General features: G+C 44.4%; 1 protein-coding gene and 1 pseudogene across 1 annotated transcript in view; both read left to right on the top strand.

Moving 5' to 3' along the window:
- LOC116672880 (NACHT, LRR and PYD domains-containing protein 12) overlaps positions 1-17,868 on the top strand; it is a 769,761-nt gene that overhangs the window by 515,783 nt on the left and 236,110 nt on the right. The gene's annotated exons all lie outside the window — the stretch shown is intronic.
- LOC116672882 (zinc finger protein 271-like) overlaps positions 1-17,868 on the top strand; it is a 643,109-nt pseudogene that overhangs the window by 479,404 nt on the left and 145,837 nt on the right.

Genomic DNA, 17,868 nt, shown 5'->3' with positions numbered 1-17,868 from the left:
ACACAGAGAGAGAGAGAGAGAGAGGGACAGAGAGCACAGAGAGAGAGAGACAGAGAGGGGAGGAGAGAGAGAGAGAGAGGGAGAGAGAGGATATTAGCCTACTTCTCTTAGAAAGAACAGGCGACTGCGTGGCGGGTGGGGGCGTAGGAATGAATCATCGCATGGGATTCTGCACTGAGTGACAGACCATAATCAACTATTGGCTACTGGTGGTACTTGCTGATTTGTGGGGTTGTTGCATTTTTTGGGGTTTCTACCTTTTGTCTGTTGTGTGCAGAGAAGGTTTCTTTTCTTCTTCTTCTTCTTTTAAGAGCAGATGCAATGAAAAGGGGAGTTCATATACAGTATATATCTGACTTCTGGAATTTGTCAATGGAAAACCATGCGTAGAACTGTATAATAACGTTGAGCAGGGGACTCTAATAACCATAATCTAGTTTAATCGTGAGACGAGTGAAGCGTCACCTCCCCTATTGGGAGGGAATTAAAGCCTCAATTTCAAAATGACTCATTAGTTAAGCCAGAATTGACAACTTAACCCTTGTGTTGTCCTCGCGTCAAATTTGAACCATTTTCAGTTTTTTCATCACTTAATGTACGAGTTTTGATGCTTAACGTACGAGTTTTGATGCTTAACGTACAAGTTTTGATGCTTAACGTACGAGTTGTGACGCTTAACGTACGAGTTGTGACGCTTAACGTACGAGTTGTGACGCTTAACGTACGAGTTTTGACGCTTAACGTACGAGTTTTGACGCTTAACGTACGAGTTGTGACGCTTAACGTACGAGTTTTGATGCTTAACGTACGAGTTTTGACGCTTAACGTACGAGTTGTGACGCTTAACGTACGAGTTGTGACGCTTAACGTACGAGTTGTGACGCTTAACGTACGAGTTTTGACGCTTAACGTACGAGTTGTGACGCTTAACGTACGAGTTTTGACGCTTAACGTACGAGTTTTGACGCTTAACGTACGAGTTGTGACGCTTAACGTACGAGTTGTGACGCTTAACGTACGAGTTGTGACGCTTAACGTACGAGTTTTGACGCTTAACGTACGAGTTGTGACGCTAAACGTACGAGTTGTGACGCTTAACGTACGAGTTTTGACGCTTAACGTACGAGTTGTGACGCTTAACGTACGAGTTTTGACGCTTAACGTACGAGTTTGACGCTTAAAGTACGAGTTTTGACGCTTAACGTACGAGTTTTGACGCTTAACGTACGAGTTGTGACGCTTAACGTACGAGTTGTGACGCTTAACGTACGAGTTTTGACGCTTAACGTACGAGATGTGACGCTTAACGTACGAGTGTGACGCTTAACGTACGAGTTTTGACGCTTAACGTACGAGTTGTGGCGCTTAACGTACGAGTTTTGACGCTTAACGTACGAGTTTTGACGCTTAACGTACGAGTTCTGACGCTTAACGTACAGTTGTGACGCTTAACGTACGAGTTTTGACGCTTAACGTACGAGTTTTGACGCTTAACGTACGAGTTGTGACGCTTAACGTACGAGTTTTGACGCTTAACGTACGAGATTTGACGCTTAACGTACGAGTTTTGATGCTTAACGTACGAGTTGTGACGCTTAACGTACGAGTTTTGACGCTTAACGTACGAGTTTTGACGCTTAAAGTACAAGTTTGACGCTTAACGTACGAGTTTTGACGCTTAACGTACGAGTTGTGACGCTAAAACGTACGAGTTGTGACGCTTAACGTACGAGTTTTGACGCTTACGTACGAGTTGTGACGCTTAACGTACGAGTTGTGACGCTTAACGTACGAGTTTTGACGCTTAACGTACGAGTTGTGACGCTTAACGTACGAGTTTTGACGCTTAACGTACGAGTTTTGACGCTTAAAGTACGAGTTTTGACGCTTAACGTACGAGTTTTGACGCTTAACGTACGAGTTGTGACGCTTAACGTACGAGTTGTGACGCTTAACGTACGAGTTTTGACGCTTAACGTACGAGATGTGACGCTTAACGTACGAGTTGTGACGCTTAACGTACGAGTTTTGACGCTTAACGTACGAGTTTTGACGCTTAACGTACGAGTTTTGACGCTTAACGTACGAGTTGTGACGCTTAACGTACGAGTTTTGACGCTTAACGTACGAGTTGTGACGCTTAACGTACGAGTTGTGACGCTTAACGTACGAGTTGTGACGCTTAACGTACGAGTTTTGACGCTTAACGTACGAGTTGTGACGCTTAACGTACGAGTTTTGACGCTTAACGTACGAGTTTTGACGCTTAACGTACGAGTTGTGACGCTTAACGTACGAGTTGTGACGCTTAACGTACGAGTTGTGACGCTTAACGTACGAGTTTTGACGCTTAACGTACGAGTTGTGACGCTTAACGTACGAGTTGTGACGCTTAACGTACGAGTTGTGACGCTTAACGTACGAGTTGTGACGCTTAACGTACGAGTTTTGACGCTTAACGTACGAGTTTTGACGCTTAAAGTACGAGTTTTGACGCTTAACGTACGAGTTTTGACGCTTAACGTACGAGTTGTGACGCTTAACGTACGAGTTGTGACGCTTAACGTACGAGTTTTGACGCTTAACGTACGAGATGTGACGCTTAACGTACGAGTTGTGACGCTTAACGTACGAGTTTTGACGCTTAACGTACGAGTTGTGGCGCTTAACGTACGAGTTTGACGCTTAACGTACGAGTTTTGACGCTTAACGTACGAGTTCTGACGCTTAACGTACAAGTTGTGACGCTTAACGTACGAGTTTTGACGCTTAACGTACGAGTTTTGACGCTTAACGTACGAGTTGTGACGCTTAACGTACGAGTTTTGACGCTTAACGTACGAGATTTGACGCTTAACGTACGAGTTTTGATGCTTAACGTACGAGTTGTGACGCTTAACGTACGAGTTTTGACGCTTAACGTACGAGTTTTGACGCTTAAAGTACAAGTTTTGACGCTTAACGTACGAGTTTTGACGCTTAACGTACGAGTTGTGACGCTTAACGTACGAGTTGTGACGCTTAACGTACGAGTTTTGACGCTTAACGTACGAGTTGTGACGCTTAACGTACGAGTTGTGACGCTTAACGTACGAGTTTTGACGCTTAACGTACGAGTTGTGACGCTTAACGTACGAGTTTTGACGCTTAACGTACGAGTTTTGACGCTTAAAGTACGAGTTTTGACGCTTAACGTACGAGTTTTGACGCTTAACGTACGAGTTGTGACGCTTAACGTACGAGTTGTGACGCTTAACGTACGAGTTTTGACGCTTAACGTACGAGATGTGACGCTTAACGTACGAGTTGTGACGCTTAACGTACGAGTTTTGACGCTTAACGTACGAGTTGTGACGCTTAACGTACGAGTTTTGACGCTTAACGTACGAGTTTTGACGCTTAACGTACGAGTTCTGACGCTTAACGTACAAGTTGTGACGCTTAACGTACGAGTTTTGATGCTTAACGTACGAGTTTTGACGCTTAACGTACGAGTTGTGACGCTTAACGTACGAGTTTTGACGCTTAACGTACGAGATTTGACGCTTAACGTACGAGTTTTGACGCTTAACGTACGAGTTGTGACGCTTAACGTACGAGTTTTGACGCTTAACGTACGAGTTTGAAGCTTAACGTACGAGTTGTGACGCTTAACGTACGAGTTTTGACGCTTAACGTACGAGTTTTGACGCTTAACGTACGAGTTGTGACGCTTAACGTACGAGTTGTGACGCTTAACGTACGAGTTGTGACGCTTAACGTACGAGTTTTGACGCTTAACGTACGAGTTTTGATAACCTGCCGACAGCAGCACTTGTCTTTGAATGTGGGGGAGTTCGCGTGATGTAATCCGATATTTCCCATCCGATATTGTGCAGTCGTGACACGATGAAAGCGTCTCACGCGAGCTTTTCCAAACCCCGACTATGCACTCTCTGGCTTTTATTCGTGATGACAGGCCGCCACAGTCGGACATCTTCTCTGTTGTAGCAATCGCGGCTTTTCGTAGCGTCCCTTACGCCTCAAACTGTCAACTCCGATCCATCGGTTACAGTACACAGCTTCCCACGGAGGACAGTACTTTTAAGACTAGCAAGGAAAAGGGAGGAAGACACAGAGAGGGGCCGTGGTATTCGGGTCAAATTGACCCATTTCAAATTTATACAAGAAGAAAAAATTGTACAAGTTACATTTTTTCTACCTGAAAATCAACGGCCTTGACTTATTCCCTGTGATGAACATGTATTTCTGACACAATTTAGAAAATTATTCTGGATATGACCACTTAAGTTTTTTCCATAGGGGATTTTTAACATGAAAAAACGAACCCCACGTTCATTTTTAATTGTGTGCTAGTAGAGACTGATGCATTCCCCAAACATATACTGTATGTTATCTCAGTTGTTTGGAAATTGAAATAAACCCCAAAATAAAACCCCAAATAAGTCACGGGGTCAATTTGACCCGAGATTGGTCCCGAAAGTGAAGACAACACAAGGCTTAAAAGGATTAAGATGCAGCCAATTTCCACAGTTGGCCGAAAAACAAATGAAAAATGAAAGAGACGAACGTAACGGCGCGGCCATCCATCATGGAGCCTCTTTTCTCCGTGTCTGTACTCCGTCCCTAATCGCATCTGAGTAGCGCGAGAGATGGGGGCTGTCGACAAGATGAAGCTGTTTGGGCTCCGGAGACGGCCGCGGCGACGCTCCCCATTTGCCTTCGTGTCACTTTCTCCAATAACTACACCGCACACGCACACAGGTGGAGGAGATGTGCAGCGGAGAATCAGGTCTGACTGTGTTGACATTTTGTTGTGGATGACGGGAGCAGAAGAAGTCGAATGCAATTCCTCACACAGGGTTAGGGGGTTAGGGTTAGGGGGTTAGGGTTAGGGGGTTAGGGTAAGGGGGTTAGGTTAGGGGATTAGGTTAGGGGTTGGGTTAGGGTAAGGGGTTAGGGTGTTAGGGTAAGGGGTTAGGGTGTTAGTGTTAAGGGTTAGGGTAAGGGGGTTAGGGTAAGGGGGTTAGGGGTTAGGGTGTTAGTGTTAAGGGTTAGGGTAAGGGGTTAGGTTAGGGTAAGGGGTTAGGGTAAAGGGGTTAGGGTTAGGGGCTTAGGTGTTAGTGTTAGGGTAAGGGGGTTAGGTTAGGGGTTAGGGGTTAGGGATTGGGGGGGTTAGGGTTTAGGGTTAGAGGGTTATGGTAAGGGGGTTAGAGGGTTAGGGTTAGGGGTTAGGGTAAGGGGGTTAGGGTGTTAGTGTAAGGGTTAGGGTAAGGGGGTTAGGGGTTGGGGGGTTAGGGTTTAGGGTTGACCATGAATTCCAAGAATAAATGTAAAACCTGTTATTAAACCAGCTCAGGTTTAAAAAAAACAAAACAAAAAAGCGCCAAAAGCTTGAAAAAGTGACCAATAAATCACGAAAAATGACAAAAAACATCGGAGAAGCACGAAATTAAATTAAATTCAGACCTGGGAGGACAAGTTCATGTTCACTTTAAAAGGCAAAAAAATCAGAAATGTCCTTCAGTTGACGTATATATAAATATTACATATTTAACTGACTCTGTTACTCGTATATATGGTGTGTGCATTGACTCAAATAAAACCCCGTTATAAGCTGCTCCCTCCAACACAACGTTCGCTCTTCTGTTTGCTCGGATTAACGTCTCCGAGCCCCCTCTGCCTCTGTGCACAATCGTGGTGTGTTCAAAGACTCCTGCAAATACCGCCTGAAGGAACAAAATCACTTGATGAGACTCTATTAGCTATTTTAGGACACTGCAGGTATTTATGCTTGATTTGCAGACCGTTTCACATTATTGATCCAATATTGTATAATAACATATTCTAGTAAATGACTTGAATGCAATGAGGCTCAGGAATAATTTGAGGAATACATATTTCCCGATATCGAGTCATAAAATCCTGAAATTGATCTTTTTAGAGGCTGTTTTAATGCTAGCGTGAATATATTGGTATCCTGTGACACTAGACCATCTGAAGTCTCTTTATATAGACCTTAGTGGTCCCTAATACTGGATCTGAAGCCTCTTTATATAGACCTTAGTGGTCCCTAATACTGTATCTGAAGTCTCTTTATATAGACCTTAGTGGTCCCTAATACTGTATCTGAAGTCTCTTTATATAGACCTTAGTGGTCCCTAATACTGTATCTGAAGTCTCTTTATATAGACCTTAGTGGTCCCTAATACTGTATCTGAAGTCTCTTTATATAGACCTTAGTGGTCCCTAATACTGTATCTGAAGTCTCTTTATATAGACCTTAGTGGTCCCTAATACTGTATCTGAAGTCTCTTTATATAGACCTTAGTGGTCCCTAATACTGTATCTGAAGTCTCTTTATATAGACCTTAGTGGTCCCTAATACTGTATCTGAAGTCTCTTTATATAGACCTTAGTGGTCCCTAATACTGTATCTGAAGTCTCTTTATATAGACCTTAGTGGTCCCTAATACTGTATCTGAAGCCTCTTTATTTTTTTATTTTTTTTTATTTTTTTATTTTTTTTTATTTATGAAAACATTGGGAACAATACCATAGTTGAAAGTACATCACAATTCCAGTCTACAATCTGGACCAAAGATTCGTATTCCCAACGTTCCCGTTTTTTAAGTATGGTAAGAAACACATTGGAACACAAAACAGAGGGTGCATTACTGTGAGACTTATCTCCAATACATATAAAAACAGAAGGACGATACAGAAGTTGTCGATAAACGTTACATAAAATACAGTACAGTAAAAACAACCCTTAGTTACCACTGTCTTAATAGGATTCAGGACAACATTCCTGCGTGTTCTGTTTGATTAACATAGGATATCCATTTAGACCATAAGAGTACAAATCTTTTTGTCTGCAAACGGAGCGAAAATGTCAGTCTTTCCATCTGGTAGATTTCATTAACACAATCTCTCCATTTTCCAGAGTAGGGGGATCAGGAAGGAGCCAGTGTCTAGTGACAGTTTTCTTACCGGCAATGGTTAAAATTCTGAAGAGATATTTTTCTTTATCAGGTATAAAGTCTGTATTCCCCAGGATAAAATTGGTGAATTTGAAGGGTACATTTATGTTAAGGATATTTTCGATATCTTTTAGTATATCCAACCAAAATTGTTTTAGTACTGGACAATCCCAGAATATATGCCAATGGTTGGCATCATCACGTCCGCACTGTCTCCAGCACTTGGTCTCCTCCCCGGTACCTGAAATTTTTTGCTTCGGAGAAATAAAAAACCTGATCAAACATTTCCAACCAAATTCCCTCCATGAATATGAGTTTGTGCATTTCCACTGTGATGCGCAGTAATCTCTCCACTCCTCAACAGTTATTTTCACGTTACTTTCCTTTTCCCATTTCGTTTTTACATATAATGTCGAAATGTTTGTTTAGTCATAAAACCCTTGTACAGCCGTGAGATAATACCCTTTTTAACTTTGCCTGGTATGCCATCAATATTTCATGAAGCACTGGTTCTTGCTCATCTGTGAACCGAATAACTTCTTGATTAAGATAATGACGTATCTGTAAATACCTGTAAAAGTCCTGTTTCTTCAGATTATGACTGGTTTCAAGTGTGTGGAAATCTTTCACTTTGCCTTATCAGTTAGCGAGAAGTGTGTTGTTATACCCTTGGACAGCCAGTTCTGGAATCCAACATCTGTTTGATGGGTTTGAAATCAGGGTCATATGCACACCATCTTATTATCTTCAGATTGCTGTCCAATTTATATTCATGTTTAGCCTCCGACCAGATTTTTAATTGTGATTTTATCCAAGGGCTTTCAATCTTGCATAGGGTCTTCTCTAATTCTTTATTTCCCAGTATTGCCTGTAAAGGTGGTTCTGACATAAGGAGTACTTCAATGTCCTTCCACCTAGCATGGTAATTTGTATTACACATGTTCATCAGGGGTTTAATTTGTGCAGAGCAGAAATAATTTCTAAGGTGTGGTATAGCCATACCCCCGTTTTCTTTGGTGAGCTTTAATGTTTTAAATCTGATCCTCGGCTTTTTTCCTAACCATATGAATCTGGAAATCATTCTGTCCCACTCTAAAAATTGCTTTTTTGTAATTTCTGCCGGGAGAGCTTGGAAGAGAAATAGGAATCTTGGTAGTAGGTTCATCTTTACAGATTCAACTCTTTGGATTAAACTCATGAAGGGGATGACGGTCCATCTCTTTACATCAAGTTTCACTTTATTCAAAAGATCATCATAGTTACCCTTAGCTATGGTGGTTATGTCTTTGGGGATTATGATACCTAGGTATTTTAAAGTGGTCCGGTCCCATTTAAGAGTAAATTCATCCCTTATTTGAAGCCTCTTTATATAGACCTTAGTGGTCCCTAATACTGTATCTGAAGCCTCTTTATATAGACCTTAGTGGTCCCTAATACTGTATCTGAAGTCTCTTTTATATAGACCTTAGTGGTCCCCTAATACTGTATCTGAAGTCTCTTTATATAGACCTTAGTGGTCCCCTAATACTGTATCTGAAGTCTCTTTATATAGACCTTAGTGGTCCCTAATACTGGATCTGAAGTCTCTTTATATAGACCTTAGTGGTCCCTAATACTGTATCTGAAGCCTCTTTATATAGACCTTAGTGGTCCCCTAATACTGTATCTGAAGTCTCTTTATATAGACCTTAGTGGTCCCCTAATACTGTATCTGAAGTCTCTTTATATAGACCTTAGTGGTCCCTAATACTGTATCTGAAGTCTCTTTATATAGACCTTAGTGGTCTCTAATACTGTATCTGAAGCCTCTTTATATAGACCTTAGTGGTCCCTAATACTGTATCTGAAGCCTCTTTATATAGACCTTAGTGGTCCCTAATACTGTATCTGAAGCCTCTTTATATAGACCTTAGTGGTCCCTAATACTGGATCTGAAGCCTCTTTATATAGACCTTAGTGGTCCCTAATATCTTTATCCATGACGGAGATAACGAGGTTTGGGCTTCAGAGGAAGAGACGCTCACCCTCGGATTAAGCGTCTTGCACGCAGCTACTATTGGTCTGTGTCGGACCAGGTTCTGACCCCGGTGACTTTAGACCAGGGGCCATCAACCACATGAGTCTGGTTTGATGTTTTCACTTTCTTACTAATGTAATCCCATATTTGTTTTACATGTATTAGTGTGAGCAGACTCCTAAAAAAACATGGGAAACTCCACTATGATAACTTGATCTTTGACCCTTGTGTGGTCTTTCGGTCAAATTGACCCGTTTTATGAAAGAAATTAAAAGAAAAATGGGTTTATATCAACCAAATCTTCATAAAAATAAAGTGGATTGTTCCGCACAACGCTCTTCACGAGTAAACTGAAAGATCAGCCCACTTCTTTCTTTAAATTTCATCTGGTCCTCGGGTCAAATTGACCCGTTTTCAGTGTTTTTTTTTAAAGATTTTGTCACAACAAATGGGCCGTCGAAATAAGCGTTGAAAATGTCAACGCGAAGAATATCAAAAAACTTCATGAAAAAACACAAAAAACAACAACATTTTAAAAAAAGGGACAAAAATGTCGGGAAAAGCGATAATAATGGTGAAAAACAATGATTGTTGTTGAGGGGAAGGCAACACAAGGGTTAACTGGAGAATGATCTCAGACTAGGAGGCGGTTCACTGAGGAGTGATTGGTTAACGTATGCTGGGCCCCGATTGGTGGAAATCGCTTGTTGTCAGGTAGAAATGTCGCCGTCAAAGAGGCTAAAGCAAAAAGTTGACGTGGAAAACCTACGTTTTAGTGATAAATGGACTCATAAAAAGCCTAAACCCAGATAGGGACTGGTTTTCGGACCCCCCTCCGGACCCCCCCAATACAGCAAAACTGCCCCTTTTAGGGTGGCCTTTAAATGTGGCCAGCCAAAGTCACACCTGTGCAATAATCCCGCTGTCCGATCAGCATCTCGATACGCCACGCCTGTGAGGTGGATGGATTACCTCGGCAAAGGAGAAGTGCTCACAAGCGCAGATTTAGACGGATATCTGAACAACATTTGAGAGAAATGGGGCTAAAAAGTCTTAAAAATTCGGGGCAATAACAAAAGTGTTGCATTTAGAGCACTTTTTGTAATAAAACGTTGTTTTCACAAACTCTTCCACACATGGATTTTCAGATTTAGACGGATATCTGAACAACATTCGAGAGAAATGGGGCTTTTGTCCACGTAGAAAAAGACATTCATCTTCAAGATATTTGAGTTTAGCTCATGACAAATGGGGGCAAACACAAAAGTATAATGTCCCATATGTGACATTACCATAGTAATGCATATTCAGTAGTTTCTTGACTACTAAACTGTCAAACTCCCACTCTCTCAGTCTGAGTTTTCACACACTTCTTTGGCTTATTGCACCATCTTAGTTTCATATTGCCTCATTCTTTCGTCTGACTATGTTGTAAACTATGTGGTTTACTGGTGAAGTTATGTTTTTTCCCTCTTGTTCGGTGTGCCCTCAATTTCCCGTTAACCCCGTGGATTGGGGCCAAACACCTCACACTGTATGCCAAAATAACATGCAGAACTCCAATTTAAATCTCGCTCTAAATGGAGCATTATCAAACCCACGGCGCGTGCAATTTCCACTTATCGCTGCTATTAAAAGAACCAGGCGGTTACAGACCCTTTCACTTCAACTGAACCACATCAATTTCCATCGCGCTGCGGACATTTTTTGCCAAGTTGTGTCCGACCACATGACACATGACACAGAGACCGGTCTGAATGCACTCAATCTCAAACGGATGGGAGTCAATGCCAAGGATTTCAGGCCATTGGAGATTTAAAATGCGGGTCGTGTGTAAATTGAACACTTAATTATTTACGTGGGGTTACTGCGGGACATTGAATGAACTGCGTCTGCATGGGTGAAGTGATTTCAGTTTTCAGATATGCAGTAACACACCACATCGGGGTGTTTTAAGGGCACTTACCGAAGCTACTGACAGCCCTAACTAATGCTGCCGTCTATCGGATTCCAGTGTCTAAACGGAGCCTCTTTCATTTCTCTCTTGTCCACAGTCCAAACAAATCTATTCAAAACATGAAAAACGTTGTAAGAAAGAGCTGGGACAGTGTCTTTTAGGTGGAGCACGTAACCCCATTCCAGTAGACCCTGAAAGCACCAAGATGACGCTGAAAAGGAGCGTGATTGGGGGCTCTTTAAGATATGTCGAAACGGCAACGAGCGCCTGCAGGTGTCCACCTCGCCGGATCACGTGAAACCTAAACCACAAACAGTCCCCAATGCTGAAATGGGACAGCGTCTTTTAGGTGGAGTACAATGAGCAATGGGCAGCACCAGAAACTCAAGATGTTTTTGTTTTTTTAGCATCGAAGCATGTAATCCTATTCCAGTAGACCCTGAGAGCACAGACGTGACGCTGAAAAAGGAGCACGATAGGGGCTCTTTAAGGTATGTCGAAACTGCAACGAGCGCCTGCAGGTGTCCACCTCACCCGATCACGTGAAACCACAAACAATAAAGTGACGCACAATGCTGAAATGTAGACATGCACAGACTAATGCCTAATGGTAGGGGTTTGGCAACTGAGACGGACGACAGCAGCAATTACTGCCACCGCTGCTTCAGAGTTTGGAAAATGAAGTCCGCACAGACTCCTTACAGTCCCCGTAAAGACCAAGTACGGATTGTGGACTGGCAGCTTGAGAGCCGCGTCCAGGGAACTGTGACTGGGGGTCGACCGGCCTGTTTTTGCAGGGCCAATACAACACCTATTATCAGTATCTTTGACATGTCTCTGGCCATAGTGACTGTACCGACCTACTTCAAAACACCCACCATCATTCCAGTGCCCAAGCAAAGCCACATCAGCACTCTGAACCACTACAGACCCCCCCGCATCGTTGCCGAGGGATTTGAGAGGCTGGTGATGAAGCATGTTAAGTTAAATCTGCCTTCCCCTGACACACCTGGACAAGGGGAAGACATATGTCTTCATAGACGACAGCTCAGCGTTCAACACCATCATTCCTGACCAGCTGGTCCACCAAACTCCTTGACCTGGGCCTCAGCCTGTGCATGTGGATCGAGGATTTCCTAATAGATCGGCCAGAGACTGTCCCTCAGGCACTGGAGCACCGCAAGGCCGCGTGCTGAGCCCGCTGCTCTCCATCTACACCATGAAGTTGACAGGCTGACAGGATAGTGCGAGGACAAAAAATCTGACCCCAAATGTCAAGACAACGAAGGAGATCCTAGCTGACCTCAGAAGGTGTGAGGACGAAGGCAACACCTCATCAAGTGGAAAAGGTCTCCTGGTTTAACTTCTTGAGGATCCTGATCTCAGAGGAACTAAAACGGGAGATAAACACGACCGCCATGGTCAAAAAGGGGACAACAGCGGCTCTACTTTTTACCTTCAAGAGGAGCAACCCGTCTATCGAGCTGCATTAGATCTTCTTCCCTTGGGCCTCACATCCGTCAAGTCATCAAAACCTCCTTCTTTCACCTTCGAAATATCGCCAAAATCAGACCCTCACTCCCTCCCTCTGCTCCACATCCCGGCACCACACCACTCCGGTCCTAAAACAGCTACACTGGCTTCCCACGTCTCACCGGACCACATACAAAATCCTGGTCCTCACCTACAAAGCCCTACACCACCTCGCCCCATCAACCTTCACGGTCCCTCAGATCCACCTCAGCCGGTCTCCTCTACGTCCCCAAGTCAAAGCTCCGCAGTTTTGGGGACAGAGCCTTTTCCAGGGCAGCACCCAGGCTCTGGAACTCCCTCCCCCATGAGATCCGCATCTCTGAGTCCCTCACCATATTTCAGTCCCGTCTGAAGACCCATCTCTTCTGTTCTGACTATCCTATGACTGCAGGTCATGCCAACTGCACAAGGAATGACAGGAAATCCCTCCACTGAATCCTAAGATCTGCTAACTGGACCACTGGACCAGATCTTTAAGATCCGCTGTCTCCGCCAAGCAGATCCAGGATGAGACAGAGCCCTTAAACCATGTCTTCCCCCTGCTGCCATCTGGCAGGCGCCATCAGGCTTTTAGAGCACGCACCCCCAGGCTGCAGACCACTTATCCCCGGGGGCCGTCCCAGAACTGAACCACCATGCCCCCAGTAGTAGTAGTAGCTAACTAATATATAATAATATAATATAACTTCTAGATAGGGATTCTATGCAATGGGAGTGCAAGATTGAATGCTTTGATAATGTTGTTTTTTTAATTTATTTTTTTATTTTATTTATTGTGAGTGTGTATGAAATGACAATGACAATTAAATCTATTTTATTGTAATATATGGCATAAGTGTTCCTGGTTTAAAAAGCTGAATTATAGTGATACATGGATGTCATTTTATTTCACTTATTTTTTTAAAATTCTATTATATGTCTTTAACCACTTTAATAACATATCCACATTAAGATAAGATAAGATAAGATAAGATAATTGGTTTATTAGTCCCCAATGGGGAAATTACTGCACTACACTCTGTGTACACACTTTTGTTAGTACTCACACACAGGCCTGAAATACACACACATGCTCAGGACCTATACATGCACTATACATGGAGAGATGTCAGAGTGGGGGGGCTGCCAGCTAGACCAGCGCCCTGAGCGGTCGGGGGGGTACGGTGCCTTGCTCAAGGGCACCTGGCAGTGTACAGTGTTCATGTACGGTTTAGGCTCGTAAACCCTGTTGAACACGTCAAAACCAAACAGCAAAAAGTGGTGTTCAGGGTCCTCAAATCCAGTCGATGAACTGAGCACTATTCTCGCTTGGACGGCTGTGAATACTAAGATGTAAAAAGAGGCTAAAGCCAAACTCCCTGCCCCACCGTGGACCCGTCTCTGCCATTTGATGTTCTATCCGGGACTAAAGCCGCCTTCAATCAGCTCTCCTGGCTGCACACTAAATTGATTTGGGAAGTTTCCAACGCCCCGGTTGCCAGGATTACATCCGAACGCCCCGCGTCTGCATTAATCATTAAGGGGAGTCTTTAGAAGCCTTGTGTCGTCTTCCCGTCAAAATTGAAGGTCAACACTTTTGTTGACACTCTGTTATAATTTTTTAAAACTTTTTCTCACGATTTTGTCCCTTTTTTTTTTTACATGTTTTCAACACTATGTACCATTAACTTATTAACTTTAGTTTTACAGTTATTTTTGGAATTTATGGCCAATAAACCTCATTTATAGGAAATTATACCTAATGTTGGAGTTAGAAAAGCAGAAATTTGGAATTATTGAGACTAAAATTAAAGGAATGGATGTTGATGATAATCACAGACTGGAATATGTCAACTGGAATATTTCAAAACACTTCAATTGTTTTTTCAAATGTTATAAAATTGGGCAAAATTGGGCAACATGAGGACAACATGAAGACAACATGAGGGCAACATGAGGACAACATGAGGACAACATGAACATGAGGGCAACATGAGGACAACATGAGGACACATGAGACAACATGAGGACAACATGAAGACAACATGAGGGCAACATGAGGACAACATGAGACAACATGAGGCAACATGGGACAACATGAGGACAACATGAAGACAACATGAGGGCAACATGAGGACAACATGAGGGCAACATGAGGACAACATGAGGACAACATGAGGGCAACATGAGAACAACATGAGGGCAACATGGGGACACATGGGACAACATGGGGCAACATGGGACAACATGAGGACAACATGAGGACAACATGAAATAAACATGAGGACAACATGAAGACAACATGAAGAAAACATGAGGACAACATGAGGACAACATGAGGACAACATGAGGACAACATGAGGACAACATGAAGACAACATGAGGGCAACATGAGGACAACATGAGGACAACATGAGGGCAACATGAGGGCAACATGAGGACAACATGAGGACAACATGAGGACAACATGAGGGCAACATGAGAACAACATGAGGGCAACATGGGGACAACATGGGGACAACATGAGGACAACATGAGGACAACATGAAATAAACATGAGGACAACATGAAGACAACATGAAGAAAACATGAGGACAACATGAGGACAACATGAGGGCAACATGGGGACAACATGGTGACAACATGAGGGCAACATGGGGACAACATGAGGACATCATGAGGGCAACATGAAGTAAACATGAGGACAACATGAAGACAACATGAAGAAAACATGAGGACAACATGAAGACAACATGAGGACAACATGAGGGCAACATGGGGACAACATTGTGACAACATGAGGGCAACATGGGGACAACATGAGGACATCATGAGGGCAACAGGAGGACAACATGAAGACAACATGAGGATGACATGAAGACAACATGAGGGTAACATGAGGGCAACATGAGGACAACATGAAGGCAACATGAGGGCAACATGAGGGCAACATGAGGACAACATAAGGACAACATGAGGACAACATGAGGGCAACATGGGGGCAACATGGGGACAACATGAGGACAACATGGGGACAACATGAGGGCAACATGAGGGCAACATGGGGACAACACGAGGACGGTGCACCTAACAGGGTAAATAAAAGGAGGCATTCAGGACCCTCAGGCCTTCATAATTATTTCAACTGCTGCCAAAACAACATTTTTAACAGAAGTCAGATTCATTGAGGCGTCGCCTCAAGCCGCAACGCTCGAGGAATTCACAGCACACACACACACACACACACACACACACACACACACACCACACACACACACACACACACACACACACACACACCTGCTTCTCTTCCTTCACTACAAGTGCTGGGAAGGAAACACGTCCACGGATTAATCTTTCATGGGAACTTGTTCTCGCTGACGGGAAAATGGTGTTTTGCCGCTGAGTGATGCTGGAAACCAACAGAAAGGGAACTTGCTGAAGGTCATAATGCAAACTTGCGTGTTGCAATAACTCGTATATCACGGATTATGGTGTGCGACGTGGGGTCAACCTGCACACAAACACCGTTCCAAACCACATCAACACGAATATACGAGAGAGAAGAGAGAGAGAGAGAGAGAGAGAGAGAGAGAGAGAGTTGTGCAGCTTTAACGCTCAGCAACCGAAAGGGTCGTATATGAGCAAAAACGGCACCTCTGATTCATATTTCAGTCATTTAATAACCATAAAAGATAGAAACTCGCCGATTTTTGCAGCTAAAAGCTAACGAACTAGCGGTTGCGGGGGTCTTTTCGAGGTCTTTCTAGCCTCTGAAGGTGATGTGCTATCCAGCCTGGAACTTGGGCCTCTTACGAGGTCGTTGAGTATTAAATCCAGACTGGTACATCCAATATTTATCCACTTGATCACGTTTTGGCTCATTTCTGCCGCTAGCGCTACGCTCAGTGTATTCTGAGGCTCTCCCATGAATCATTGCGGGTTTGTTTAGGGAAGTGAAGGCCCACCATGTGCCTTATATGGGCGACAGCGAGAGCAAAGAGTATACAGTCGGAAAGAGAGCTATCCTCCAAGTCAAACTAGTCTAATGTCCTACAGCCATCAAGTGACCTCACTGCAGCACAAATATTCTAATAGCCCATTTTGTGATTTGAGCTTCAAATAATTGATGTACAATAATAAGTAATACATGTCAAACTGACCACTTTAGAATGATAACGCATCTTAGATGTTAGAGCCCACCAATAGTCCCCGTGTGCTCACCTGCAGCGTGGCGGCAGCCAGGTAGACGGACATGAAGATGGGCGTCAGCGTGGTGTGTCCGCTCTTCATCAGGTGGATGGTGTAGAGGAAGACCAGTTGACCGGGGATCACCAACAGGAGGAGCACCTGAGCCGAGCGATGATTGGCTCCTGAGAAGATACAGAAAGCGTGGGGGGGGGGGAGAGGCAGGAGGTGAATGTGGGAGCGTTGCGTCTTTGACACTGCTCTTCATCAGTGTTAGCATTGCTAGAGCCACCTGGGCTGACACTGCTCTTCATCAGTGTTAGCATTGCTAGAGCCACCTGGGCTGACACTGCTCTTCATCAGCGTTAGCACTGCTAGCGCAACCTGGGCTGACACTACTCTTCATCAGCGTTAGCATTGCTAGCGCAACCTGGGCTGACACTACTCTTCATCAGCGTTAGCATTGCTAGCGCAACCTGGGCTGACACTGCTCTTCATCAGCACCGGCTTCTTGCTGCTCTTTAGTAATGTTAACGTTCGTGTTGTCAGCAGCCGTCGTGATAAAGGTTGCTTTTTCCCGCTTCTTCTTCTTCTTCTTCCTTTTTTCAGAACCACTTCGGTAGCTTCGCTTCATTTTTCAACCGTCTGTAGCCTCCGGCTAACAGCCCGCTGAGCCGTCTGTAGCCTCCTGCTAACAGCCCGCTGAGCCGTCTGTAGCCTCCTGCTAACAGCCCGCTGAGCCGTCTGTAGCTTACAGCTTACAGCCCGCTGAGCCGTCTGTAGCCTCCTGCTAACAGCCCGCTGAGCCGTCTGTAGCCTCCGGCTAACAGCCCGCTGAGCCGTCTGTAGCCTCCTGCTAACAGCCCGCTGAGCCGTCTGTAGCCTCCGGCTAACAGCCCGCTGAGCCGTCTGTAGCCTCCTGCTAACAGCCCGCTGAGCCGTCTGTAGCCTCCGGCTAACAGCCCGCTGAGCCGTCTGTAGCCTCCTGCTAACAGCCCGCTGAGCCGTCTGTAGCCTCCTGCTAACAGCCCGCTGAGCCGTCTGTAGCCTCCTGCTAACAGCCCGCTGAGCCGTCTGTAGCCTCCGCTAGGGCAACAGCCCGCTGAGCCGTCTGTAGCCTCCTGCTAACAGCCCGCTGAGCCGTCTGTAGCCTCCGGCTACAGCCGCTGAGCCGTCTGTAGCCTCCTGCTAACAGCCCGCTGAGCCGTCTG

This window comes from Etheostoma spectabile, chromosome 23 (assembly GCF_008692095.1).
Source record: "Etheostoma spectabile isolate EspeVRDwgs_2016 chromosome 23, UIUC_Espe_1.0, whole genome shotgun sequence".
NCBI classification, from domain to species: Eukaryota; Metazoa; Chordata; class Actinopteri; order Perciformes; family Percidae; genus Etheostoma; species Etheostoma spectabile.
Note: the sequence above shows the minus strand (reverse complement) of the source record. Positions and strands in the feature narration are given on the sequence as shown.